The sequence below is a fragment of the Haemaphysalis longicornis genome, unplaced genomic scaffold (genome assembly GCF_048455015.1).
Source record: "Haemaphysalis longicornis isolate Haplotype H1 unplaced genomic scaffold, Haemaphysalis longicornis Haplotype H1 scaffold_6, whole genome shotgun sequence".
NCBI classification, from domain to species: domain Eukaryota; kingdom Metazoa; phylum Arthropoda; class Arachnida; order Ixodida; family Ixodidae; genus Haemaphysalis; species Haemaphysalis longicornis.
The window spans coordinates 154,411,376-154,438,274 of NW_027526407.1; the positions used below are offsets into that span (position 1 = coordinate 154,411,376).

Consider the following 26,899-nt stretch of genomic DNA (forward strand, 5'->3'; position numbering starts at 1 on the left):
GACGCATTTACATGGCAAATGTTGACAAAGACTGTCGTCTTTTGTCGACATTTGCAACTAAAGGAGCAGATACGCGGCCATTTTTTTTTCACCAAACATTCCTTTTTTCCTTACTTTCAGGACTACCACCTCTAGTGCATAACTATATAATGTCGCCGTTCCAGTCATTTACTAACGTTCGAAATCATGATCCATCTCGCGTATAACGTAAGAATCACCCTTTTTTTTGTTCATTGGACTTTTCTGGATGGTTCAGTTGAATCAGCCACCTGATGTTCACAGCCGCCCACTCCTGCGACCTCCAACTACCGCTTTCTAGCGTCAACCGCTCTATTCTTAAACGTACCGACCATTCCAGCCTGATTTCTTTGACGCCTCCTGCCGTGCGCCCTTCTTCACGTCCCACCCCCTCGTCAAAGTCAACTCAAAATGAATGACAGGTTTCCCTCGAAACGTAACAGCTGTTACATGATTTTCACTTCGAATAAATTAACAAATCATATTCCCGAATTCACAGCGCTACAAACAATGACGAGAGGGAACACGGGACCTGTCCGTGTATGTCGCGCTGTAAATTCAGGAATTAGGAAAAACCAAACCGTACGCTGTCACGTACACTACAGTTACGTCAGAGGAGCAACGCGTCATAAAGTCTTTATTCGTCGGTCACGAAGCTTCTGTGCTGGCTAGCAGCATAGTCTATTTAGCGCCCAACGCTTCTGGAGGAAGGGAAACCTCCACTGATAAAATCCCGGGCCGTCTCCATTAACCTGAAACCTCTGGAGGAGCGAAGCATGCAGTGCGTAATTGTATCCTTGGCGCCTTGGCGTTTTTGCCAGCGGAGATGAAACCGTTCGGGGGTAGAGGTGTACAGCTTTGCGGTAAAAGTCTCTTGTCGTTGAAGCACGAAGCTGTCTAGTGCGAGGCGTAAACGAGTATCACGGTGTTTTTTTTTTTAAATACGCGTTACGTTATAGCGCTGGGCCTAAACGAGTTTCCAGGTGTTTTAGTGCCGTGACTACATGAGACTACGCTTACGACGACGACATGAGACGCCGATAGCCCCACCTCCTGAGGGGATTCGCCCATAAAGCGAACCTGTACAAACGCCAAAGTTGGCAACATTGCGCGCATAAGGCGCTTGGCTTCGTTGCGCATCCCCCGCCACGAGACACACTGGGCACGGGCGACACCACGGATGCGAGTGCAGCGCCACCGGGGCTCGTGACTGGTGACGTGGTGCCGAATCCGGTCAGCACTACGAGGCGCCGACTGGAGGAATGGCGAAGACGAGCCCGTTGCGCCCGTTAGCATGAGGAAAGGAGGCGACGAACAAAACTCTTGAGGCTAGGGCGCCGGGGGATTATATGCCCTCAGGAGTGTCCCCCCGATACAAAGGGGCAGCCACCAAGCCATCATCATCATCAACTGCCAAGAGGCGGCGCGTCCCAGTCTTTCTCTCCACTCCTCATTTGCATTTTGAACCGAAAGCGTTCTCGCTGGGACCGATGGCTTCCTGCCAAAAAAGGAATGCATTTCCCCGTAGACTGGTTGGTCGACCTAAAAGGTCTTACAAGATCTCTGGACCCACAGCGCGTGCGGGAAACCGCGCTTCTATTGTGTCAAAGCGGTTATTTGAAAATCGCGAAGAAGGAGCGGCTCTGTAGATTACACGCATCAATCATAAGGAAGGCGTGGAATGGTATCCTTTTATCTCCTAATCCACGCATCGGTATACATTTAGATTTAGATGCGTTCACTTAGCGCGCGAAAAATCGTCGCATGGGTTCGCTCATCTTTTGCGATTTGACTCTTTGAAAGTTTGAGGATCGATCGGACGCACTTTGAGCGAAGGTACTGAGCGATTTCGACGCAGTTTTGATGTTAGAACGCTTTGGCGCTTCTCTCAACACTCTTTGGGAAGGGATGGTGAAGTTTTGCTGGCCCTGCGCCTCTTCACAGCAACCGGTTGTTTCCTTCCGCGAGACGTAAAGAGTGCGTTACTGCGACTATTTTAAACGTGACACGTGCCGTCTGCGGGACTTTTCGCACTTATACCTGTGCCACACGTGCACGAAAAATAACATTTAGTGTTGAAGGCCTTAAGATACCGAACGACATTAATTGGGCGGGCCGTGCTACACGCCAAAATGCAAAGGCATTAAATGTGTTAGGCAAGATGGTGATAATGACCAAAAAAAGAAATCAACTCGTTTTAGAGTCTTTAACGTTCAGGAAAACGTCTTACAAGGGTTTAAAATGTTCTTTTGTGACGTTGTGAGAAATAGTGTTTTCTTAAAAATGGTCTCAGCCATTCGAAAAGTGGCTTCAGCGGCTGCCGTCGCCTGCCAGCGGTAGCCAAATCCGAAAAATTTAACACGACGGGTAACACGATGTTTCGCCTTTTGCGGTTGTTTTAGTGAACTTCGTCTTCTCCAAAACGTCGCCACCAAGAGTGCTAAAAAAATCGTCTTATTTCGAAGTTCAGCTACGCTTCCGCGTCAATGCGTCAGCACATGACCGGGATAATTGGAGATCCGTGGGAGAAGCATTTGGCCTGCAGTGGGCGTAGATAGGCTGATGATGATGATGATGACGACGATGACGACCAGGGGCCTCTCGTAGCAATCTTTCCTTTGAGCGTTAAACAACCACCCAAACAACCACAGCCTACAAAGCAACCACCGCAGGTCCATCACGTATGTTTGTTGTTTTTTTGTTCCCGCGTTCGTCAGGCTAAAGTAGACATCTTAAGTCGCAAGAATCTTCGCAAAACTCTACTGCAACAAGCGCGCGCTTGGAACCCGCCCCACAGCGCATTGTCCACGCGCAATCGAACGTCAGTGATCAGCGCGGGAAAAAAAGAGAGAACCAAAAACAACCAATGACCGAGCGCCAACGTTTTGCCGCGGCCGTTTTCGAGAAGGGCCCGTTGTGACCACTCTATTCTTTCCTCCTGCGTGAGGCGGGATCGGGGAGCCGCTGCCCCTTTTTTCTGCCGATGCTATCGCGAGGCTCATTCACACGGCTTTCTTTACGCCCCATTTGACCTTTGCGCCCGGTTGTAGCTCAGGCTTCGTCTTGTTCTGTCCGCGGCCCCCACACAACAGCAGCACGCGCTCGCTCTGTTTCTCGCGGCCTGTTCGTCTGTTTCGCCTTCACGCCGCAGACTATCGGCCGCTCCATCAGTTCCCGCCTTTTCTCAGCAAACCGAAGTGGCTTCCATTGCCTGGTTTTCCATTTTAAGGAGCCCACTCTCCCGTTTTTTAAACATCCCACCTCTGCTACTGGCTCCTCTTGCCTCCCTTCCGTCTTTCTTTTTAGTTGCATTCGCGCTTTGTCTTGCTTTCTTTTTTCTCTCGATTCTAAGCCGCTGCGAATCCCCTTGTAACTTTTTTGCACTCGCTGCCCAACCGCCACAGACTTCGTTCGATGCGCTTAATCAACACCAACGAAGCTGCGGAAGTCTGTTGAAGCCGGGTATTTCTTTCCTTTTTTTCTCTACACGAAGTAGACGCAGTGAGCGTATCTGAGCGGACTCCTCTCTCCGAATCCGTAGCCAACTCCACAGCCAATCCGCGAGGGTCGGCCCTGTGTTCCGGTGTGCGCTTGTGACCGCTTTTCCAGCGAGGGGGAACAGCAGAAGAGAAAAAGCGCAACCTTGTACGATTCCTTTCCGATACCTCTGCGCTCCGCCTCTGCTCACGCCGGGAGCGATTGAGCTCCACGACTTAGGGGCTTAGCGAGAGCAGGGAGAATGCCAGCAGTGATAGAAAAAAAAAAAGCGTCTCGGAGTCGGGTGCGATCGGGAATCGAGGTTCGAATAATGGCGCTCCTCCCGACCGACTGTTCGGTTCGGTTTCGGATTGGTTTTCATTCATGGATTCCGGCGCGACATCCATTGTGTCGGACCTCGAGCGGTGAGGAACCTTGTAGCTTGCCCAAGGAAGAAGAAGCAAAAGACGCGGTAAAAGACTGAAGCGAGTACCGCGGGGAGCGGGTGTGGGTATCCAAGACTTGCGGCTTGCGTTTGTCTGAGATGCCGTGCCGATTGCGGCGTTGATTGTGCGGCGTGCGGGTTGTATGTATTTGAAGAGCCTTTGTGAAAAAGCGAAGAGCAGCCATGTAGAGAGAGAGAGAGTGAGGAGAGAGGGAGGCCTACGTTCACTTCGGCGATAGTACAACTCTCGTCGCCAGAAGAGCACCAACTCGAGTTTGCTTCGTGTACTTTCTTAGATTTTCAGACAGGGAAACTCACCGGGAAGGAGTTGGGATCGTGAAGGCGTCCTCCCTAGAGTAGAATCTCCTCGCACCCACCGCACTCGCCGTCTGGGCGTCCTTGCGAGAGATTTGGTATATCATACCCCCTGAACCACGCCTTACGGCCTTGTATTTTATGTACACTATTCTCTTTTTCTTCTTTTTAGAGTTGAGAAGAAATCACAAACAGCCCTTGTTGCTCACTTCACCGTTTCGAATGCGGTTCTTCCGTTTTGAATACGCGCTGTCTCTCCACCAAACCCCGGCTTCAGTATATTGGCGTATACGTACATTGTATGTTTCGACATCGAACTGCAACCCCCCCCCTGCACCCCTTGTGCACTTTTTCTTTCTTGCGACGGGCAGAGAGCGGGAGATATCTGAGCATTCGAATCGAGCGGATGAACAAACGGCAACGAGCGTATTTCGCAGGTAGAATGAAAGGAGAGCTTTGTTCGGCCTGCGGTTGGCGCGCGCTTATGCGTCCCGGGTCCCCAACCGAAATTTTAGGCTTAGCTACGGCATGGCAGGGGAGCTAGCGCGCGTCGCCTAACCCTAACTTTTGCGGCTAGCGGTAGTTTCCGGTTATTTTCATCAAACAAATCTCACTTTGTTGTCTGTCATCCCGTTAGAACGAAGCCACTTTTTATAACTTTTCTGCGTACTCGCGTGCTTCCGTTTCAAGAAAGGGGTCAATGGGTGCTGTGGAAATGGCCATATGTGTGGCATTGAGACCCCTCCCATCAGGTTGTAAAAAGGCGGGAAAATGATTCTGGCAACGACTGTTCAATGGGATTCCGTTTCTGCTTGTGTGGGCAACAACTGTTCCGGAGCGAACTGGCGTGTGCACGTATACATGCTTGAGTGAAGGCCGTGTCCTTGACCCAAGCCGTATGCTCCAGTTTTATGTTTACGAGAGTTATTTTTTCAATCTCTCTTGGCCGGCGAGGGCCTTACGGCCGGTAATTTTTGTCGCAAGAAACCATTTGTCACCATTGCATCACAGACTGCACTGGCAAGTTATTCAGACCTTAGGGATTTTTCGCTTTCTGTGACTACCAAAAACAAAATAAGGCCGGGTTTAGACTGTTGCCCCAACTGTCGTAATAACTTTAAAAAATGGGGTCATTTCACATCTCAGCCAATTGAACTGCGTGACGTCTCAATTGACGCCTCAGCCAATTGACGCCTCAGTGAGAAGTTAATTTGCTGGCTTCCGAGAATACGTTGTCTCCGTCACTACAAAAAAGGAAAAAAAACGAAATGCGCCAAACAACCAGCTGCAATCATCACCCACCCATTCGCCGTGCTGTGTCGTCTCTAATGCAATCAATTCGCTTATGAATGGCTTAACTTTAGCCATATAGGACGCACTGCCTCTAGAGATGCCCGACCAGGTATAATAGGTATATTTTCTGACAGCGTTTCCCCCCCCCCCCCCCCCCCCGCCCGTAATTGTCCCCGTAATTGGTCAGGCGCGAAGGTACAGATGACTGAGCAAAGCAGATACGAGCCACATAGGCCAAACTTGTGAGATCTCTCGCTGTTCAAACCCGCTAAGGCAGCAGCTTGCAAATTTATTGAATATGCTACCGGACGTTGAGCCATTTATCCGGGGTTAGATTATCTAAGTCACGTAAACTGGAAAACGTTCAGCTTTGTTTGTGACACGGGATTCAGTCTTCGCTCTCGTCACAAGGATTTAACATCCGGTGTGCAATAGCCTGTTAATGCGGACAAAAAATATAAAATTCCTACTTGCTGCGTTATTTCTAACACTTTTTCAGAAGGCAGAATGGGTCAGGGCCCCGTCAGCGTGTGGCGATAGTGGTACGCGTGCACCCGCGTTCCGGCTGTGAATGAGGCTATTCGCGCAAGGGTTTCCTGAGAGAAAGCTAGCGCGACGAGGCATTTGAGAAGAAAGCTTCAGGAAGTGTCTTAAGTTCACTTGCGAAATGAAGCTCAGAATCAGCACCTGAGCCGTGACGCACAAGGGCTTAAAATCAATAGAGGTACCTGGATATTTTCACCAGGCACTGAAAGCTCACACGCGCTCGTGCTTTTTTTTTTTTTTTTTGCCTGCATACAGAAAATGCCGGGCGTGGCTGAGAATCTAACTGGCGGGCTCACACTCAGATGAAAGACAGCGCATTAACCACGGATACGCTGTGCATTGAGGCGAGGAGAGAGAAAGGGAATAAATTTGAGATAATAAAATTGAGAAGAGGGACATCTCAGCCACATGCAGGGTTATCTGGCTGTCTCGCATAGGAAAAATAAACTGATGTCCCTGAGGGCAAAGAAATACGATTTCTACCGACATAATATTGCTCACGGTAAACATAGCTCAACAGCAATCATCCGGTTACTGCCTGCCTACTGATCATGGAAAAAACATCAGTCAATAAATAAATAAATAAATCAGTCAGTCAGTCAGTCAACCAATCAATCAATCAATCAATCAATCAATCAATCAATCAATCAATCAATCAATCAATCAATCAATCAATCAATCAATCAATCAATCAGTTTTATTTTCGCTCCAAAAAGTACAGCGAAAAAGGGGGGTCAGAGTCCTTCCACCCTGTGGAGAGGGAATTGATTGATTGTGGGGTTTAACGCGCCGATGCAACGCAGGCGATGAGGCGCGCCGTAGTGGAGGGCTCCGGATTAATTTTGACCTCCTGGGGATCTTTAACGTGCGCCGAAATCTCGAACACGTGGGCGTTTTTGCTTTTCGCCTCCACCAGAAAAATGGCCGCCGCGGCCGGGAATCGAACCCGGACCTCGTGCTCAGCAGCACAACGCCTTAGCCACTGAGCCACCGCGGCGGGTTGTGAAGAGGGACGTCCAGCAAGGTTGGCGCTCTGGTGGGATGGCTATGTTGTGGTTTAGCAATATTGTGGATTTGCTATGTTGAATTATGAGGACAGTGGCGCATCTTTACGTCACAGACTAAGGACGCACACTATTTGCGGGTATAGACGAAGACGCCTCGAGTGCGCCGCACAGGCAGGCGCCGGAGAGCGCGCGGCATGGAGAGAGAGACGCCGACGCGCGTGACGAGGTATTCACACGACTCCAGAAAGAGGCAGCGATGTTGGAGAGGACGGCGAAGTGGGGCTGTCACTACTCTCCCTCTGCAGGTGGCCGTGCTTCACTGCGCAACACGATATGTGGGAAAACCAGCTTACAGAAACAAAGCTTTGACTGCAGTGGGCTTCTCGCCTAAACACCTTGCTGGGAAGACACTTTTCTAGGGGCGCTATAAGCCATTTTACATCACAATATTGAGGTGCGGATGCCCTGTTGTTTTTTAGGGTTTTCTTTTCTTTTCGTACTGCTAGCAGACACCGCTGGTTAAATTGCTGCCGCCGGGGCGAGACCGCGGGACCGCAGTCATACATAGCTTCGCTGTAAAAAAAAAGAATTTTGAGTACCTGTCGCGGTGAGGTGAGGAGAATGGTGAGGAGAATGGGGGAGGGGTGTGGACGGACAACAACAACGCCGTATGGAGGGACAATCGAGTGAATCAGATGCAGTCGCATCTAAAATGCGCCGAGATGCCGCTGGCGCCCATACGTTGCGGAGCAAACGCCCAAGCCAGCAAAACGACCAGCTAACAAAGGGCGCCGCGCCCGCAAGATGGCGGCGCCCTCGTTGGAACTATATATATAGATTGAAGAATTGCGATCGGGTGTAGACATAGAGACGAATTTGACAGAAGAAAACGCACACTTAACGTGAATACTTCGCACTGGAAGCTAATTTATTGTAAATGAGGGGCTACACGTACATAAGAAAAGCCAGAAAAAAAAAAACTAGAAATATTAAGATGCGAAAGGAGGGAAAGCAGGAGAAGCAACTAGTAGGTCTGTAAGGCAGTGCTGTGTACGTTCCTTTAAAACAGGAACGAAAGCTCGTTCCTCGTTCCTTCCCAATTTTGAAATGAGTTCCCGTTACACTTCGAGCATGGGAACGTGTCGTTACATTAACGGTACTTTATAAAATTAAAATATGGTGTCGGATAATCGTGAGGCGAAATAAAGTGAGAAATTTAAAACTCACATCTAACTACGTATATCATACGAATATTAACACCACCGGCAGAAGATTATCTGGAGGCAAACAAAATCCAAGGAAACGCTCCAAGACGATCTTTTTTCAGGGAGCACTGGAAAAACTACAGACAGGACTAATTGCGACTTTGGTGTACGTCTATTATAGGTGCAACACGTATGGCACTTTCCACTTCGGTCGTACAAATACGCAGTACGGTTACAGCGCTTCAGATGAGCAAATAGAAAGTTAGCGCAGGACATAATATCTGGCATAAGAACCCACGTCGAAAGGAACAATACACAGGTCTTAAATATCATTCAACCCGAATGAGATTAGCTATAAGTGACATTCGCTATGGCCATGCGGGGCCACATGGCGAAAAAATGCCTTTCGATAATGATAGCGGTAGCAATTAAAAAACTCGCAGGATTGCAAGATAGCCACGTAAATGCGCCCAGAAGATCTTTAACCTTCGACTGTTTTAAATAAAACCAAATTACCCTTTAAAGAAAACGTGTATCTCTATTTTAGGGGACATTCACATCAAAAGACCAGGCAAGTAAGTACTTTAGACGGCCTTGTTGTTCGGCGAATTGGTGCACATTATCAAAAGGTGTAAGCTGCGCTAACGAAGACACACAGAGAGAAGTACACAAGGACCGGTGCACACTTGCAACTAACTATAATTCAAGCCAGAAACACACATAAATACAGACGGGCATATCATTACGCACGCGCGAGAAAAAAGAATCTGCAAGAACGTGTGGCGAGGATTGTCAGAAACGCTCTTCGATGAGCACATTTGAACGCTGGCCGTCGACCTTCGGGCGGCCTCTCTCACCTATTTTCCATACGGCGCGCGACGAAATCAGGCCCAACAATGACGGAATTCCTGTCCTTTGTGAACACGTCGCGTTCAATACAAAAGGACCTGGCACTCCCGTGGACCGATTTCCGCCAGATCGGCGACATACCTCGGCGTGAGGAAGTGCGCACGTACTCTGTAACTTCATGCAGTACAACATCCCAAGACACTGCGGCGCGCTCAACTCTATTGATAGTTGGTGAGCCTTTGGTGAGCGCGTGCAACTCACCCGACAACAACGCACCCACGCCTCGCGCGCACTAATGCGGTAATTACCCCGTTCAATATACCGATACGGAGGTTTCCCAAGGCACCTGCAGCGCCCCTCGGGCTTAGGAAATCTGTCCCAGGCAGGGAACAGCTCTATCGGCCAGACGCGCATCCTGGCCTTCCCAGACAAACGATGAAAGGTGAAAATCATCCTCGCCGCTGCGCTTTTCACCCGTCGAACGCCGCGTAAGCTCAACCGGCATGAAAGCAAGCACAAGCTGCGGCCCGCTGCGTTGTTATTCTTCTGTCTTTGACCTTCGAGGAAGCCCGTTCTGCTGAAGGGTGGGAAAATTGGCCAGCTTATAGGAAGAGAAACACAGTAGGGACTTGTGGATTTTTGTACTCGAGCCTCGGCATTAAAAAACAGGCAAACCGTAGCGATGTAACGTTTGCAGAAGGAACGCCGTTCCTGCCGTTCCTTCAGAAACCTAACGAGTTAGCGTTACAGTTCCACCGACCCTTACTGGAACGGTGGCGTTACTCCATTCCTCCAAAAAGAAACTACTTCCAGGAACGCCGTTCCGTACAACACTGCTGTAAGGTCATGCCGATGGCAAGTGCTGCACTCACAGCGATTCTTCCAAAACTCTCGTCTCACGTGTGGGGAACTCTATTCTACACAACATGCAGGGTAATATAGATTGACAGGGAAATATTACCGTAGCCCCTATCCAAACCGTCCCAGAGATGACGAAACAACCTCGCGCCTCCTTCAAGCCAACACTTTCCCTCACCCAACCTGGCGGTAAACTATGCTCTTGGAGCGATACTCTGCCAAATGCCAATATTGCTGTCAACCAGGCACCCTATGGGGTGCGCAAAACGTTAACATTTATTTATTTATTTATTTATTTATTTATTTATTTATTTATTTATTTATTTATTTATTTATTTATTCTCCCCCTCCTCCCTCTCTCTGAGTTGTGCGACAACCTAAAGACCAGCGGATAACTAATTAGAGTCCAGCTTCTTTTGACGTCGAGAGCAGAAACTGCCCGGTGGTCTAATGGATCCCTGGACGGAGGGACCACTCTCACTGAATAGCTCAATAATGGTTTCCACAACCACCATCCCAAAGATGGACTTTCAAGTCCGTCAAAACACATCGATTAAGCTCGGCAAATGCTATAAGCAAGGACTATATTCTATTCTTTGCTGTCGCACAGCAGCTTATGCCAGAACTGGAATATCCGCCTCCGACTTTTTGTCGGCCTATAGTTAATTCAGCATCGATTGTAGGATTGCGCTGGGTATAACGCAAAGGTGGACTGTAAAAGCGCACGTCACGTGTACGTGTCCTCCCCAGTCCGTCCTTCCCACAGCGCTTCCGACTTATACAGCATTCCGGGACTCGGGCGCGCAGCTCCAGCTTCGTCCACTGCAGATCGCCCCGTGACAGACGATCTCCGGGGGAGCGCCGTGAGGAGCGGCCGCAACAATCTCGCGGAGGGGCAATTACACGCGGCGCACCAACGCCCACCGTCACGCTCGGCGGGTCGCGAGGGCGCATCTTCACGGGCCACCGGTCGCGCGACACTGGGGCGCTGTCCGCTAACCCCGTTTCCCACGCTTCCTCCGACGCCCCCCGCGCGATGACCACGCACGTCCCCGAATGGGCAGCGTTGGGAGGACTCATTCAGAGAAAGCGCCAGCGAGAAGCTGGTGTCAGGCGAACGCAACTTCGTTGTTAAATATGAAAGTGGGACTAGCTGGTGATTACTGCAACACAACTCACTAGCGAAAAAGAAATGATGATGATGAATAAACTTTATTGGAGACCAGGTGCTGATGTTAGGGCACCCGCCCGGTGGGAGGTTTCCTTAGTTCGGGATGCCTTGGGCTATGCTGGCCATCCGTGCCCTCTCCACCAATCGTCGCTGGTGTGGAAGGTCGGAGCTGGTCAGCAGCTCCACCCACTCTCATAAGTAGGGTTGGGGTAAGGGGTGAGGGAAGGGGATTGCTGGCACTCCCATACAATGTGGTACAGGGTGCCTGGATGGGGGCAGGAGTTGCATGTGGCAGGGTATTGGGTGGGATACATGGCATGTAGCAGGGTGTTATGTGGGTAGGAGTTTGTCTGTAGGCGCCGGAAGGTAGTAGCTTCATCGCGAGAGAGGTTCGGGTGGGGGAATGGGTATTTGCGACGCTCGTTCCTGTAGTGGGCGAGTATTTCGGCGAAAAAAAAAAAAAAAAACTGGGACGAAGAAGGGTGCACACAGGACGATCGATAGACGAAGCAAAAAAACTGGCGAAGCTTGCGCTAAGTCGCCCAAGGATTGGACCATAGATTTCTTCATACGTGAGCACTAAAGGACACATAACCACGCATTTGTACAAGTCTGAGATTGCTTATTTACAAGCTCCGTCATTGCTTTGCACTGTGCTAGTAGTAGTCATTGTCATATGCATACTCATCGTCATCGTCATGTCGATATCGTCGTCTTCCTAGAGCATGACTGATAGCCCCGGATCATTTTGTCCTCAAGCTTTCACATGTCTCCCAAAGTGGGGCGCCTCAGCACACGCTAGAAGTTAGAACGCGCGGCGACCGACCTCACGAACTGGGCGCCTGCAGCGCGAACTGTCTTATAGAGAGTTTTAGGCTCTCTTATAGAGAGCCTGTAGAGAGTTTTAGTATAGCGGAAAACACCACTTTAGCGCGCCCATAGCGTCCCGTAACGAGGCGCTATCCGTTTGCGATTGCGGCGCGCAAACGTTAACGCCACAGCTAAAACGCTATACTAAAACTATCTTATGTAGCAGCGTGTGTACGACCGCTGCGTGGGACGCAGCTCGCAGGCCTGTTCAACACGGTGGCGTTGCCTAGCGCTAATGTTTCCGTACTTGCGCCCGCCGTGTTGCTGACCAGTCGTGAATCTCGCCGGCCTGCCTCGGAGCCTCTGCTGCTTTGTTTTCTTCTCCTTGTTTCCCCCGCGTGGTGTTCCCCCTCCCCCGTTTCCGGTGCAGCTTCCGGCTGCGATGCGCAATAGACGACGACGGAGTGTCCGTGATTGTCTCCGTTGCGCCAGCGCGAATCGATTAGCGACCAGTTTATGCCCTCTCTACGAGCGCCCATTACGAGGGCGGCCGGGGTCGCAATGGGGTAATTTCGGGGCTGCGGTCGGGCGGTGCGCGCGGCGCAGTCCCCCGGAGTGGCAGTGCGCATGTGTGCACATATGCGTCGAGTGTGAACGAACGTAGGAAAAGAGTGAGTGAGTGAGTGAGTGAGTGAGTGAGTGAGTGAGTGAGTGAGTGAGTGAGTGAGTGAGTGAGTGAGCGAGTGAGTGAGTGAGTCAGCGAGCGAGCTAGCGAGTGAGTGAGTGAGTGAGTGAGTGAGTGAGTGAGTGAGTGAGTGAGTGAGTGAGTGAGTGAGTGAGTGAGTGAGTTGGTTAATGGGTGGGTGGGTGGGTGAATGAGAGTGAGTGAGTGAGTGAGTGAGAGAGAGAGAGTGAGTGAGTGGGTGACAAATCATTCAATTTTTTAAGCACCTCTTAACATTTCGGCGCCTTAACTCGATTCAAGCACAAAGCTGACCCTGAAAGTGCACCTTTACTTAAACTTATCAATCCGAAAAGTGAGCGCCCTTTGATATAATGCCGGTGATGCACCTAGGATATTATTTTTGAGGGAGTCTTATCTACACCCCAAACAAAGACCTAGAGAGAGGGCATGAACAAAGTAAAGGAAACAAAGAAGTTAGAAGAAACAGTATAAAGAGAAATCATTTTAAAATGAAAAAAAGCGTGATGCCATCCTAATGCCAAAAGCGAAAACTTAAAAACAACATCCATCCAAGTGAAATATTTACTGTAAAGAAGGAATCATTTCCAAATTAAAAAAAAACACTGGGATGTCATCAGCGGACCTTAAACGACCTTGCGATAGTCTTGTTTTTGTTGTGTGTGTGTGTGTGTGTGTGGTGTGGGGGGGGGGGGGGGGGTCATGGCAAACTGGCTGATTGCCACAGTAACAGCAGACAACGAAGGCACGTAAGCTTACTGGGTAGCTTGCGAACAAAAAAAAAAAAGAGACTTATCGGTAGTTTTTATTGGTACATTATCATAATTAACAGCCTCGTACATTTTCCCTACTCTCGCCCTCTAAAAGAGGCTCCCGCCGAAACACGTGATCTTTCAATTAAAACAAGAAGTTGGCCGCTAATCTGTTCGCTTCGTTGCAAATCTTTCCGGAGGACGAGAGTGTTCTGCCACCTCTGCGGCGTAAATGCCCCTCTGCTCTCCCCTAGCAACTTCGCATGCTCTTCCACTCCCTTTTGATTTTCCCGCAATAAACACTCAGCGAGTTTACTGAAGGAAATTCAATTTTTCCCGTTTCCAATGCTCGCTCCATCTACTGGCACCTTTTATTACTTTTGAGCGGGGAATACTTCCACCAGGTCTGGGCGCGAGCGAGCTGTTTTTTGCATTTTTAGGTAGAAATATTGTTTTCAAGCCTCATATTTTTATTTGCTGTCGCAACTATGAAGCACACATTTATTTTCAAATGTGAGAACACGTCGAGTACCACTCGTGAATTCACGTTCTGCCTCAAATATGCCAAAAGTTTTCTTTTTGCTCAAAAATGTTGGTAAGAAGTATACGCTTCCAGGTTTAGTGGTTCGGGAATCTTTAAGCTATATAAACTTCTTGTTAAAGAATCCTTTAGCTTTTGGTTGCGTGAAGGTTGCGTACAGCTTCGCTACCTTCAGTTTTTGATTGAAGCGCTGGACACATGTACGATTGGTACACGCGATTCACATGCGACTGATCGTTACGACTGCCGCCACGACTAGTCGTACGCGTGAATTTGAGACGGCCCGATGCGCGCATGAGATGCGTCGTCGGCGTCGCTCCGCCCACTGTTTTTGTTCCATGGTCAACTAGGATGATCGCTGAGCTGAATTTGTAGATTCCGCGCGTTTGTTCGCAAGAAATGGATAAAGCAGGCAATCGTGAAGCGTTTTCTGCCTTCGGAAACAGTCCGCGCACACGCCGGCCGCGCCTGCCAGCTCGGCACACTCAGCGGCTCGAACCGCCGCAGACCACGGTAGCAACCGCGCTTGTCGCTGCTCTTCTGAATCAATCTGATCGCTAAAAAGAAGTTCCACATGCGAGAAAGTAGGTGTTAGTGTGGTGAAAAATTGTGCTAGGGATTGTTGTCAGGGCTTATTTTAAAATCGGCGATCAGATATCTGCCGCGATGCAAGCCTACGCTGACCGGTCGCCGCGGCGTGCGGCGCGCGGTGCGCCGAACGGCCGAGAGATGGCAATACCTGCGCGGAAGCATCGAAACAGGCCACGCAGCTGTCTTGGTCACCGATCACTGAAACGAAAGGAAGGAAGGAAGGAAGGAAGGAAGGAAGGAAGGAAGGAATACGTTTTTTCGTCCATCGGGATCAGGTGTTGGGGGTGGAGGAGGCCCACAGGGCCGCCGCGACCGCCAGGGCCCGGGAGGTGGTCAGGACTTGGCCTGACTCCCCCGGGTCACGCAACATCTGCTCCCAGTGGTGAGGGGAGGGAACGGGGGGGTACGGGTCTGCGGGGCATTCGCAGAGGGAATGGTAGTGAGTGTGCAGTTATAGCTTAAATAAAGTCCCACATGCCAGAAAGGGAATAATAGTGTGGTGAAAAGTTGTGTTACGGATTGTCATTCGCAGCTGCACAGATAGCGGCGATCAAATATACGCCAGGATGCTAAGCCTAAAGTTCCCATCACCCGAGCCGGCCGGAGCGCCCGAGCAACCGCAAGCCGGTTGCGGGCTCAGCGGGCTCTCATTGGCTGTGGCCTCACGACGATCTCAACGATGGCACGACTGCATCTGGCTTGCCAGTCGCATGTCGTGAGCCTACTCCGACCATCGATCGACGCCAAAACGGGTCCTAACGATCAATCGTAACGATCAGTCGCATGCGAATCGCGTGTCGTACATGTGTCCAGCGCTTGAGGCGCGGCGTAGTGGAGGGCTACGGATCAATTTTGACCACCTTGGGACCTTTAACGTGCGCCGAAATCTGTACACACGGGCGTTTTTGCTTTTCGCCTCCATCGGAAAAGCGGCGGCCGTGGCCGGGAATCGAACCCGCGACCTCGTGATCAGCAGCGCAACGCCTTAGCCACTGAGCCACCGTGGCAGGTCACCTTCAAGTCTTACGTGTTAGTGTGAGCTTCTTCATTTTTAAAGCACAGCTTTACTGCCTTCGTCGAGTGGCTTCGTGGGGGATGCGCAAATGACCTTTTGACCGGAGACACACCCCCGGCGACACGCCCCTTGAAGCTCATTGCGTGATTTGCCGGGCCCCCTATCGGCGCCTGCGGGCGCCAACAGCGGTCGCCGCCGCCGCGAAGGCTGAGGCAGCCAACCACCCCCACAGCCTCTCATGCATGCGGTGCTGGGTCGTTTCGGGCAACGTGACTCGTCTTGCGCTCGGCGAAGAGGAACGGTGCGTTCGCCATGAATGAACGGCGCGTTCGCCGCATTCGCCCCGGCGAAAGCCGCGTTCGCCCGGCTTCCTCCTGTGAGCGTTGCGCGGAACCGAACGGCTTTGAGACTTGGTCGGCAATACAGCTAAATCAAAGGTTAACCAAGCGAAACCAAGACTCAACCAGACTAAGTAAAGCTTTTGCTTTGCATATACAAGGTTAGCTGAGCCAAGCCGCAGCCATTTTTTTGTTGTTACAATGTTCTTCCATTTGTGAAAGCGCCGGAGGCTTTGGAGTCAGCCAGCGTAGTCTGGTTTGCGTACACGATCGAGCTGGTTCAGCGCACAGCGTAGGGCATGTCGCAGTTTCTATCTTTCTGTTCCCGCAAATGTTTCGGAGATTGGTTTAAAAGGGATACGTGATGGAATAAGGCCCGCAATATGTGTGGAGGCTCGCGTCATTCCTCACCAGCGGGCTTCAAACATATCCGTAAAAGCGTGTGCTTGGATGTAGATAATTACAAAACGATTCTGCATGCGCCACTCAAGAGAAAATTTACTCACTCGGAAGACGCTATATACGCGCCGTGACTAAATAAACACCGCCACAAAAGTAGCCAAAGGTTTCCTTTGCTTTTATAATGCTGAGATCGATGACGGAAGGTTGTGGGGTTAAGTGCACTTAAACTATTCTGGCATAGTTTAACAGTTTTTCGCAACCGGATAGGGTCGCGAAGATATGAAAACTGTTTCAAGAAAGCGCGGCCGGCAAACCGGCACAGAAACAATTGACAACACTCGACTGGCGCCCCAGCCAAGTAAATGCCTCCCTTCTGTTTCCCGCTCACCTCTCATGCTGTTCCTCTCCTGTATCGTTTCTCCTTAAGATAACACGCTAGATGTTCACTCAAGTCAATTTAAATAAACCACGTTCCACTGCTCCAAGGAGGGTGCCTCGATGGCAGCGCTGCCGTACGGCGGAGACGCGCGTGAATCAAGGTACCCTACTGCAACGTTTATAGAACCACGTTGCCCTATTCCACGTGCTTTGAAAGTGGGACGTGGAACCTATCTAGTGGAACCTTTCATTACTGTTGCTGTTCGATTTCTTGAATGCCGCCAGTAGCGCTGGCAACAGCAGGCGACAGCTTCGTGTAGTTGACGAAGTATTTCCGTTGCTATCGCAAAAACCAAGCATTCAAAAAATTTTTCATAAAGGACCAGTGCAAATATCACTTGATTTGCTGCTTTATATTTGCGTAATGTCTTGTTATTGTTCAACAATGTCGACAAGTGTGAACGTTGCCGCCGGACTTGGACGTTTAGATTTGGCTGTGGGTATACAAGGCTATTGCGCAGCTTCTATTTCACTTTGGCCGGCTGGCTGAATCGAGTGGCAGGCAGACAGACAGACATACATACAGACCGACGAAAATTTTCCATGTACAAGCTTACGTCCCGAGCGAGGCTGAAACTTTTAGGGGCGAAGATCCTAAAGCCATGGGTCTGTTCATCCCTTGTGTCTCGTGGTACGTGGCCGCCGCATGCTTTCGGAGATGTCGCAAAGTGGGCCGCGTTGCACGCGCAAGAACCGGCTGCAACCGGCAGCGCAAACTCGGCACCGGGAGCGCGAGCTTGTCTGTGTTCGCCAACGGAGGCGCGAGCGCACGTGCACTGCGAGGGGGAGATCACGCAAGAGATCACGCCACGAACGCAGGCAGTCGTTCTCGGAGATCGAACGAGACGCAAGGACCTTTGCTCGTTTCCTCTCGTCTTGTTCGGGCACAAGTTCGCCCTAAATAAAAGTTATTTCTTCAAATACGCACTCAGATGTATCCATCTGAACCCTACCACGATCCGAGGAACGTGTATAGACTTAGTGTTTGCAAACTTCCCTTGCAGCCAGTACAAGAACCTCTCTCGCTTCATTTCACAGATCATAAAGCCGTCGTAATGAAGGGACCTCGCAATCCAGTCATGACAACGACGAAATGATAAGAACAAACGAAGAAACGAAACAAAAAACGAACGAGAACAAAATAAAAGAACAAAATAAAAGTTGATTTGTACAATGTACGCACACAGTCTTACGTCTTTCTTAATGATGTAATGGGCGAACTTTCACGGGAGAGTTACGGTTACCGATGATCTCCCCCTCTCGAGCTTCGCCCCACTTATCATCATTCATTCCGTGGATATGGCGTGATTTTTTTATGCAGGAAAGCTAGAGAAAAGACTTCTCTTTCTTGCTGTCATAAAATAATTTTGACATATTTAAAGGCAAAGCCCATTCTTTCAATTCTTTGTGGTCAAGAAGGCTTAAAATTGGCCCACAAAATTTTGACAAAAGGTGTACATCATAAATAAAACTCTGCCGCAAAGTAAAAGGTCCTGCAAAATGTTTGCAATGATTTCAGCCTGCGGCGTACAGAGATTCGTTCAATAAGACTATGCAATAGCTAATTTTTGAAATCCACGTTACAGGCTTGTTTTTCCTGAACTGCGAGAGAAGAATTTCTGCAGTTCGCGAATGGTTCAATGAATAGTCTATTTCCGTACATCTGTCTTTCCCACTTTGTTTATCTTGTAGGCTTGAATACGTTTCAGAGCTTGATTTAAAACCAACATGTCTTTGACTTTGGAGATAACATACTTGTGGCGTTGAATGACTCCTCACGAAACTACTTCGAAGCAGCGACGGAAGGCGTAGCTGTAAGACGCCTTCACCATTAGGTGTGCTCAGAATCGGCACAGGTTATAGATATCCGGATGGTCTGTATTAATTAGTAGCACCCCAAAAAGGCGCGCTCATAATGAAGACGTAGTTTTGGATCGTCAACAACCATTTAAGTACACTGCCAGTTCGCGAATGGCTTTATATATTATATTTATATTAATGGTTTATATTAAGCGTTTCTGCGAAACACAAATAATACTTTCTTCGAAGGAAAACGCTTTCTTGAAAACGGGTGCCAGATCTGAGGAAGCATCCCACCAATATATAGCAAATAATCTTGTTGTGGTTGCGAGGTGGGCCAGTGAGTCGTAAATTTTTTTATTCGTCATTTTAGGGAAGCATTGCATGTCTTAGTTCTGGAAACCCATTTCAAATTTGACGTAGCGGCGGAGAGAGGGAGGGAGGTTAAGAAAAGGGCAAGGACGAGGAGTTTTATTGTACCACGTAGTGAAATTGTATGTGACTGTCAGTAGCGAATAGAAAACGCCAAGCACAACTGCTCAGCCGCCTAATCTGCTACCGGGGATCAAATCACACGAGGTGGCAAAGTTCGCTCTCCTACTATTGGCTTATTACGTGGCTATTATAGGCTTTTTTACCGTTCATGCCCGATTGAAATATGCTGCGCTTGGTCGTATTGTGCCCGCCTTTGACACTAAATCTCGAGCTGAAAATTGTTAAAGGAATCCGCCCTTTTCAACACGCGTCTCGGGTGAAAAAAAAGTGCACGGGGCAACTGAAAATATCTTATTGAGAGATGAGAGGGGGGAAGGGAACGTAAGGAGCGTGTAGAGGTTCAGAACCTCTGCTCAATCTACCGTTGACGGCTTCCTCAATGACGTCAATCATGTCGTGTTGCTTCTCTTCCCTTCTAGGTAAAATCACCCACACTCTCGTGTATGCTCTTGTAATTTTGATGTATTGGGGGCACTCCCAAAGGATGTGATGTTGGTTATTGATAGTTTTGAACTGTAAACATAATAATATCGGTTTTCCTTATCTATATCTCTGGGTGCGTAGCCTCGCTGGTGGGTAGAGTGTTCGATCTTGTGCACTGATTCAGAGCATGGGTCGCGAGCTGTAAACAACTTCATAAGGGGATCTGATAGCTCATGCGTTCTTTTACGGGGGTCGATGTAGAGCTAAATGGGCTTGCTTGAAATATGGTGTCGTTTCGACCGGTGTTAATCAAGAACTTGGTAATAGCTAATTCGCATATGAAAAAAAACTGAGTTGTAAGTGCATTTCGTTTCGAGCTGTTCACTTCTTAGTTTTTATTTTGACATTTGGGTGGAGGATTTTTTTACCTTTGCCTTTAATATCTCTTCGTTTCTAGTCCGCAATATCTGCTCCGATAAACGTTTTTACCCCCCTCTTCCTGCTTTCATAAACGTGATATGGAATTGGAGACTCCTAAAGCGCTGCTTCGTGCTCAAAAATAAAAAAAAAGATGCTTGTTTTTATTTGCTTCACAGAAAGTACCAAATCCGTCGAACTTTCGCATACTAAAAATATTCACTCATATTAAGTTTTCATGCTTGGCTCACTTTTATTAACTAACCTGTTGAATCTCACATTCTTTTTCTTGCAGGAGCTCTGCAGGATAGCCGATGTTCCAGGAGTCTTCAAGCAGAATTTGTGGAGTGCTGTGACCATGGATACTCGCGGCGTGTGTGGTTAACGCAATCCGTGAACGCCATACAAGACTGGTGGTGCTATGCTACGCTTCCCGGACTGACCAGCAAATGATTGTGTTCACCCTCCACACCAGACTATGTTGTGTTTGTCTCTAAGTTATGTCATTCGTTACTGTTGTCTGTATATACCAAAGCATTACCGTACCAATTTGCCAAAACAATGCTGCCACGCATCTTTTTTGCCCCGAACTATGTGTGAACGTGGCATTGCATGTATAGCTGCAAGAATTTTCATGTATTTGTTACCGCTTATTGTGAGAAAAATGTGTTACATGTTAAAATACTGATGTGTAAAAAAACTGCTCTGCAGATTCGGGGGTTCTGTAAGAACTTGGAAATGCAACCAGCGTATGTTGCTCCTGTGCATCGCGTGAATTTATTCTTTGAGAGCAAATGTGAAAACGGGTCGGGCTGCCGTCGCCGTTTCCCGTTTCGATTGCACACCCCTGACGAGTCCGAAGAAGCTATTTTTGATGACATGGCTTAGAAGGCACGAATTTTCCCGGTTGGCCAATACGATAAAGTAACCTTTAGCGGAATATTTTCTTCTATGAAAACGACCTGCAAATATTTTGCTGTGTACCAAACGCCACAAATCAAAAACTCAATAGTTCCATTCGCCCAAAAATTTGACTGTGGCAGAGCTGGTATCCGATTTACTTACACGTTTTTGGGAAAAGCCATAGGGCGAGAAGCTACGAGGCGAAGCAAGACTCACGCCTCCTTCAAGTAATAAGTTCTTGCTGATTTATTTCCTCTGCCTAATTGCTCATACAAAGGCGTGAAACGCCATTTAGTACGATGGGATACCTGGCAATTGGTTTCTGCCGGACAGTCATGGTAGGGGGTATCGGTTTTCGGGGCATTTTTGACATTGCCATGGCATAAATTATAGTCCCCAGTACAAATATTTCTTACGAAGTGCTTCATTTTACGTGCCATTGCAAAGCGCCATTGTGCTTTGAATTTAGCGGGCATTGCAAAGTGTTCTTGTGTTCTGAAATTCTTGTGTTCGCATTTATGCATGCATGTTTTCTGAGAAAAGGTTTTCGTTTAAGCTTGGGAATGGTATTCAATTTTTTTCTACTTCAGAGCCGTTCCTTCCGCTAGGGCTCATATCAGTGGTGATAAAATTTAAATCGAGATGCCTTTTTGCAGCTGGTGTGCCAATCCGCAGTAAATGGTTTCGGCATGGCCTCTACACAAAAAGTATGTGTCTAAACTCGAAACTATGCAAATACCTGGTGAGATGACCGTGGGCAAGGGCATTATTTATTTGAATATACTGTGTATTGAAAATTTGTTGCGAACATCGAAGGCATTTCTAGCACTATATTTTATCCCTCATTCGTCGTTTCCAACCAACTATAAGAACCGAGTGAGGCGTATACACTGAAATATTCAGTGTGGGTTGATTGAAGCTAATCAAATTGCATAAGGACTACGGAATCAGTTGGTTCAGCTTCTCTGGAATAGAGGGGCATTTGTGAGCTCGTGATACTTCGGCCCCCCTTGAAAAACGGGAGGTATTTATGGTATTTAGTGAACTTCGGGGGTGATTTGTGGGCTCGAGTGCCGCAGGGCAGAAACGGTTGGAGGTCAGTGGGAGAGGCCTTCGTCCTGCAGTGGGCCGAAGCAGACTGATGACGATGATGATGGTGATGATGATTACCGCTGCCATTCCACCTTTTAGCTTCTCCACATGCTCTTTCCACCATTCCTGTGGGTTAACACTCATTGTGAGTGGGCTTGACCAGCACCTGGCCCTCTGTTTCAAGCTTTATTTAGCTAGCATAGATATAATGCATTCAAAAGCTATCATGACGAAGTTAAGGCTTATTGTGAGGCTTCAGGGATTAAAAGAATTAAAGCAGAGGCAACTCTTTGCGTAGTGGCTTTGTTAACAGAGAGGCAGGAAGACCATTAGAAGATCTAAAACTTGGGCTGCATGGTACACAACTTTGAAAGGAAGCGGGAGCGCGCCAGGACGGGCCAGGCAGAGAAGTAGATGAACACTTGCGCTTATTTGTCGTTTTTTATTTGGAAAGGCACATTTTATATTTAAGAAGTGCATTAGGGTCACCAGGTTTATTGGGTTTAGTGGGGAAAATGTAAAGTTTGCGAATATATTTTGGGCGGAGGTGCGCATAATCCAGCTTGATGTTTTCTTTTGAGACATACGGCAGACCCACAGACTCACATCCGCTCATTTCTGGATATTGCGGACTCGCTATTCTGTACGCGGGGCATATTTTGTGTGTTATTGTGAAAGTATGTTAAACAGCGAATGGGCATTCCAAGTTCAAAGCGCATATTTTTGTCATACGTGCCATAAACCTACTGCCGATTTTTTTCACACCGGCAGATGAAAGAAGTTCCACCTCCCGCCTTCTTCCTTCGCCCCCCCCTCCTTTTTTTTTCCTTTTTTCGCAGCCGATGCCCGCACAGAATCGATCAAAGTTGCGGCACAATCCAAGCATACAAAGATTTGTCGTAGAAGCAAGGCGTGCATTTCCGGCTTGACCATTTCCGGTCAGGGTTCTGAAGGTGCTGGCTCCTGGCGAGTCGCAAGCCACACTTGATAGATTAGCTTTGTGTCCATGAACTGCTTTGTCAATCTTACTCCGTATTTACTTTTTCTTCAGCTAGCTTTCCCTGCTGCTAGCGAGCTGTGACCTGGTACGGTTTCACCGGGTTTCATATTTTTTTGCAACAATAGTTCTAGTTTGTTGTAAACTTTCTTTAATTGCAAACTACTGCGAAGAGAAAAACATTATTCGTAGAAAAACTTCGTCCGAATTCATTCTTGCCCTCAATGCAAACTTTCATACGTGTATCCTCAGAAATACTTTTCTCGATTTTTAAATGGCGAATCGAAACGAAAACTTCAGGCTGTAAGATGAAGGCATGCTTTCCTGTAATCAGCCCACTAATTGTAGTAGCTGTATTCGTTTAAGGAAATTACGTAACAATTTAGGGGTATCTTTTAAAACAGCAGTTACTGAAGAGGCGCCATGTTTCGTAGTTTTGTTCGCTTGAAGTATTGACTCCGTACTAGCAGAAATCCGAAGAATTTCTAATCGCTGTATCTGCTTCGTGTCTCAGCGGCGAAGAAAGAAATGTTCAAGTCGGCTGGGTTGCTCACGGAATGGCAAGAAACTCGATCTCATTGAGGAGCTCCTTGTCGCCCATAAATGATAAGTGCAGGTTTTCTGTGCGTTTATGTATAACTGCTCCTGAAAACCCAAGCAAGCGTTTTGAGTCATGATAAGTGTCTTTAGCATGTGTCTTTAGCAACTGATAAGTGTGCTTAGCATGCAAACAGAAAGCACGTATACATGGACTACAAACCACAACTTTCAACAGCACAAACGTCCACTTTTTAAATAAGTTGCTCGTCGCTTTTAACTGTGATACAAGCTCGCACTGCCACCCACGTCGAATGCTGGCCGCTTAGCGGAATGTCACCTATTTTTGTGCAGCTGAATGTTGTTAACATGCGCCTTTGGCAAAAAACAAGGCAAGTAAAATGCGGGGACTGTTAGCGTCCATTATCCCTGTTGAAACAGTACTAGCTTAGCGTAGTAAGTGTAGTATTCACTCTTGACTGGTGTGTCGCTAATTTTCATGACTTATTGTTACATGACATAATCTTCGGTGAACTCATAGTTAGCGACCTAGTTTGCTATACGTCAATTGAGTACCGTCGGTGAATAAAAAGTGCTTGTGATACAGATCATTACAACTCATTGTTGGGCGCTGGTAACTTCAAAACAACCGTAAATTACATTGTTGCAACACAGTCGACATTACATACTTCGAACGTGAAGTGACCGCTGGATACTTCGGGAAAAACTGAAAGCGTAATGGGCAGAGACTCCTGGATCCAATGTTAAAGATGCTAGCTTTCCGTCAGAACTATTCCCTGAGCATAGCGGTGTATACTTAAATTCAGAAATTGTGTATAACGTTCGCCACCATAGTTTTGCATAACCATTGCCGACGTACTGGCGACAGTTGTTGGTACAGACATTGGAACAGTAAAAGAGAGACCCTGTTAAAATCCGCGCTCAGCAGATCCATTTACTTTGCAGTTTTCCCCAAACGAAAAACTGCAAAGCAAACTCTTTTTACACTGTTAAACAGATTAAAATAACACATTTGGAACTTAGTAAAAAAAAAACAACCCCATTCTAGATGGTGGTTTAGGTTTTACAACACCCTCTCTACACCAAAGGACGTATTGTATTTCGGGTTAGAAAGGGTGTTATAACCGACAAAATACCCTTTAAAGGGGTACTTTTTTGTGTATTTGCTAGGTTGTAAAGGTGTTGATTATACACGGCGATAATTCCCTTTACGGGTGTAATTTGTTTTACATCGTAGATAGCCAAATGCCGTTTAGCACACAATAAAATGTAGATGTACTTTATAAGCGCTTGCATATGATGCTGTGCTATTCAAACAAGTGCGGGAAACGGTGCGTCGTGCTTTCTAGCGGAAAATAAAAGTGTTTGGTGCAGTCTCTACGGACACAGCGGGTCTAATCACGCTGATGCCGTCGATGCTTTCCGGAAGTTGTGCCTTTTCGTGCAAAACCACCCCAGTGGGATCGTGGTGCACTACACCTGTTTCTGTAAAGCTCACGGTTCTCCTTGACGCCGTCTCCATCGTTCCTGGGAAGGGCCTCAAAATCCTTGCAGGCAAAGACAATTTTTTTTATTCAGATACCCTAAGGCCCTTGCGTGCTTTACATAGGGGGGGGGGGGGGGATTACAACAAGATATTTCAGACATTCAAACACAATTTTCATTTAAAGGCAACTTAAAATATTACATGCTACCAAACAATAAAAAATAAAAAGAAAAGAGAAGAGACAGGAAAAAAGAAATGACTGCAACTAAAACAGTCAATGCAAAACCTGTACATTCACTTCATGTTTTAAAAAGCATACAGGTCCCTTTTTACTAGACATGCGCGTTCAAATCGCGCTTCAGTTGTGCTCATGGGATGTTGTTTGAATGTTTGATCTCGGGATGTTGTTTGAATTCTCATGAAATGAAGCTAGATAGTCTTCTGTAGTGGTTCGTCGAATTTTGAAGGCTTTCTAAGCAGTGCGCTAAGCAGTGCCGTGGTATTATGAAAAAGTATTAGCTGCCAGTTTCCCATTGGGGTCAGGTCCTCGTGCGAATATTCCTCATTCGAGCATCCTTCTTCGGCATTTGTCGAGATCATTTTCAAGTATTTTCTCGCCCTGTATCCTTTAAGAACAGGGGCTGAAGGCCTACTTAAACTGTTTTCTTCTTTTTAGACACCTGAAACGTTTTTATAACATGGTTAATAAGCATGTCTAGTCCTCTCCTCGGAAGGTGACGACATATCGCTGCCAAATAGTATTCTTGCTCAAGTCGCTCAAGACTTGTAAGCGCGCTCGGGAAATTTTCCTCTTTCCCGCGTTATTGATAGCCCGTGAATACTTGACTTATTCACGTGACGTCAGAAAAGCAATATCGCCACGACTTGTCGACTTTCTTTTAGTTGCAGAAAAGCATTCGACAGTTCCTTTTACGAAAATCGCAACAAAAACCACAGGAATAATAAAATGGTGTCTACTCGGGAGAGCAAAACATCGAGTTTAGTTCACCACTGGGGTTAATTACGGCTTCCGCCGTTGCCCAGCGTTTTGAAGGAAAAAGAGGAAGCGTTGTGCCAGCCCCTCTATAGGATACCTTGAAATCCGCAGCTTGTACAGGAATCGATGCAGACTTGTTACGCAAGAACTTGGGATTGTTTGATACACGGATGCCTTTGAGGGCGTCATATTGACCCGAACCGAGGTTGTGATTGTTTTGTGACATGCCTGATAGTTGCTCACTGAAACGGAAAGTCTTCGACGTGATTTTGAACGTGGTCAAATAAAATATTTTTGCTTGAACCCATTGTGCTGCCTGATTACTCGAGTTACGACACAAATTGCCAACATACAGATCAGCAAGTACCGAGAAAATCACGAACGTATCAATTAAAAATAATAAGCTATTGCATCCTGTGAAAGTGGATGACCAGCAAAGCTTTTTAGCTCACGACATAGAGATGACGCAGAATTTGGAAGAAAGGTATGAGCGGGCTTATTTTCTCTTAAGCGTTGACAGTGGTCATACGTAAAAAAACGCGTACAGGCATGGATACATGAAATGTGAACCCGAAAATATGTGACCAGAAAACACAAAAAGCGCCATTTCTTTCTATAACAGTCAAAATGACGCGCGGCTTAGTTACACAAACGAAGTTGAGAAATGTGGCTTTATAAATAAGCCAACAGGGTGCCATTACTGGACCTCGACGAACAGTATTTTTCAATATTGCGTGTCCTCGTTCACATTTCCGTGTTCACATTTCATGTGCCATGACTGTATATCCACGCCCACACGTTCACAGACCTTGAAAATGGGGCTTATTGAGAGGTAATCTACTCAAAATGCACATCCAAGCCGTGAGGCGTCCATGCTTGAAGACCAAGTCACGTTTAGGTCCTAAAACTTGAAAATGGGGCCTGTTAATAACTAGCCTTCTCAAAATGTGTATTGAA

At 47.6% G+C, this 26,899-nt stretch overlaps 1 protein-coding gene across 1 annotated transcript in view; it reads left to right on the forward strand.

Moving 5' to 3' along the window:
• Positions 1–26,245, forward strand: part of LOC144141216 (uncharacterized) — a 35,148-nt gene extending 8,903 nt beyond the window's left edge. Inside the window, exon 2 of the mRNA XM_077672778.1 lies at positions 20,205–26,245. The gene's annotated coding sequence lies outside the window, so the exon portion shown is untranslated. The remainder of the gene's footprint in view (positions 1–20,204) is intronic.
• The last annotated feature ends 654 nt before the right edge of the window (positions 26,246–26,899 follow it).